The sequence below is a fragment of the Miscanthus floridulus genome, chromosome 17 (assembly GCF_019320115.1).
Source record: "Miscanthus floridulus cultivar M001 chromosome 17, ASM1932011v1, whole genome shotgun sequence".
Classification (NCBI taxonomy): domain Eukaryota; kingdom Viridiplantae; phylum Streptophyta; class Magnoliopsida; order Poales; family Poaceae; genus Miscanthus; species Miscanthus floridulus.
Window position 1 is genome coordinate 96,656,030 of NC_089596.1, and position 2,882 is coordinate 96,658,911.

Genomic DNA, 2,882 nt, shown 5'->3' on the forward strand with positions numbered 1-2,882 from the left:
GCTTACCCGATCGAGCAGAGGAAAGCCGCATCCAGCTTGTACTGTACTCGCCACTGCCGACATTTCCCTGTCATCCTCGGTACGGTGCGTCATCTGATCTCCTCGCATGCTTGGCTTTCTCTCTCTCCAAAATAGTGTCTGCATGTGGTGGTGGTGGTGCTGGTGACCAGCTGACCGACGACGTCTATGGGGCGCGCGCGAATCAGCTCCATCTACGTGCGCAGGCTTCGCGAAGGTACGGAGCCACGCGTGTCCTTTCTACGTGGCCGTCATGCAGAAGCCTCACCACGCTACGTGTCCCGGGGACTGCCCCGCGGCTGCAGCTATAAATATAGCCCGCTGTAAAGCCCCTAGCCATCAGTACTTTGTTATTGAAGCTTCAGCTGAGCATCATCACCATCAGTAGCCTATTAAGTGATCCCTGCTCTCTGTTTCTCCATCTCCCGAGTGATTTGCGGTGATCGATCGCTTCGTGGCCGGTTCAGTTAGTTCCAGAGCGAGCTGAGCTTCATTAGCTTGAGAGACCCCTGCCATGGCTTCCCACCAGGCCGGCGAGACCAAGGCCCGCACCGAGGTACGTCGGCCATCTCCATCTTGCAGCAGCTGTTGATCACGCCGTTACTTTCATTCTTATCTGCTTATGAGTTCGAATGCAGGAGAAGACTGGGCAGGCCATGGGGGCGACCAAGGACACGGCGCAGCACGCCAAAGAGAGCACCAAGCAGAACCTGGGCCAGAAGACGGAGGCCACCAAGCAGAAGGCCGCCGAGGACACGGAGGCCACCAAGCAGAAGGCCGCCGAGGACACGGAGGCCGCCAAGCAGAAGGCCGCCGAGACGACGGAGGCCGCCAAGCAGAAGGCCGCCGAGACAACGGAGGCCGCCAAGCAGAAGGCCGCCGAGACGACGGAGGCCGCCAAGCAGAAGGCCGCCGAGGCCACGGAGGCCGCCAAGCAGAAGGCCGCCGAGGCCACGGAGGCCGCCAAGCAGAAGGCCGCCCCAGCAGGTATGGTTGGTCCATCAGTCACGCCCATTTCACGCGCGCACGCGCACAAATGAACACCGGCATGCCTTAAATTGAACCCAACGGCAGGTTTCTCATGGCTTCTCTTGTGCTTCGATTCCCAGGCCACTGAGCAGGTGAAGAGCGCGGCGGCGCGGGCGCCAAGGACGCGGGGATGAACACGCTGGGGATGGGCGGGGACAACAGCAAGCAGGGCGACACCAACACCAACAACAGCAAGGACTCCACCACCATCACCAGGGATCACCAGCACGCGCACTTATTCGGCCTGTCCATGATACCGTTTGCTTCTTCATGAGACCAGTATGGCAGTATGTATGCATGTTTTCAGTGTCATGATTTTGTTCTACGAATTTGGTGCTGTAAGTTTAATTCGCAGTTGCTGTGTTTCTTGGGTCATGAAGTGTCTGTAAACGAGTCGAGTGGGAGTGTTCTTTGTTATAATAAAGTTGGTAAAGCCTGCTCCCTCCCTCCGTCCAAAAATATCTAAATTTCTGTGTTTCTTGGGTCATGAAGTGTCTGTAAACGAGTCGAGTGGGAGTGTTCTTTGTTATAATAAAGTTGGTAAAGCCTGCTCCCTCCCTCCGTCCAAAAATATCTAAATTTCAGTTTGGGCACGCACACCGAGACAGGTGTAAAAAGACATTTCTGCCCGTGTAAAGTACGGACGTTCTCAGAGCCTCAGTTCAACTTTATTGTTGCCCGCCAAGCAACAAAAAAAAAAAAACACATGCCGCCGGGATCCATGATGGCCGCCCGGCACCACTGGAACTCGGGCTGGCCGAATCAGAGGCCCGGGGAGGGCCAGAGCTAGAAAGTAGACATCCGCTGCCCCTATCGAGTAAAATGCCCACTGTCGCTGCAGCTCCCGCAGCCACTCGCCGGAAGCCCAGTCTTCTCCACCGCTGCCACATCCGCACCGTCCGCGGCTCCAACTAGACCGCGTCTTCAAATCCTGCGGCCGCCGGACTTGCCGCTGCCGCCTCGGCCGCGCCAATGTCGCTTCGGTCCCTCCTCACGAGCGCGCTCTAGTCCTCTCCACCGCACCACCGCCAATGCCCCGCCCTTCGTCCTCCACGAACACGCGTCGTCGATCCTCTTCCATTGCACGACATCTCTCCACCGCAACGGCGGTTGGACCCCGCCTCCATCTTCAACGCTGACGGGGATGAGCTCCAGCCGCACGGGCGCACCCGCGGCGTTGCTGTGGCTCCTGCCGACCGGAGCCGAGCCCGTGCGTCGAGCGCCAGTCGCGTCTCGCCAGCGTCGGCGTCCGTGTCCACACCAAGCCCCTATTCCCGCTGCGCGGGGGACGAGATCGTCTTGCCTGTGGCGGCCGGGGCCGAGGCTCCACCGGCAGGAGCTGAGCCCGCGTGCCAGCTACCGGCCGAGCCGGCTTCACGAGAGCGCCGCCGCTTTGGTTCCAGTTATGCACGCACTGGGATGGAACGGGTTTGGCCGCTGTGCGTGGAGTGCCAGGCGACGGGAAGAGGAACAGTTGCAGCGGCGACGGGAACCATCCAGAGACGGAGCTAACAGATAAGGCTGAGCGTCCGTTTTTTTTAAAGTAATAAATGGATGAATGGGAAAAGAGGTGGAATGATCTACTTTCTGTTTTTATTTTAGTCTGTTAGGTCCTATTTAGTTTTCAAAAAAATTTATCTTCTACGGTAAAATAGTATGTTTGGACATATGTATGGGTACTAAATATAGATAAAAAAAACTAATTGCATAGTTCTCGACGAAATCGCGAGACGAATCTTTTAAGCCTAATTAGTCCATGAAAAGCCTGTGCTATAGTACCCTACATGTGCTAATGACCGATTAATTAGTATTATTAGATTCGTCTCGCAGTTTTC

The 2,882-nt window shown here is 56.6% G+C and overlaps 1 pseudogene; it reads left to right on the plus strand.

Annotated features, from left to right (window-relative positions):
• The first annotated feature begins 351 nt into the window (after window positions 1-351).
• Window positions 352-1,601, plus strand: LOC136518555 (late embryogenesis abundant protein, group 3-like; annotated as a pseudogene).
• Window positions 1,602-2,882: the final 1,281 nt, after the last annotated feature.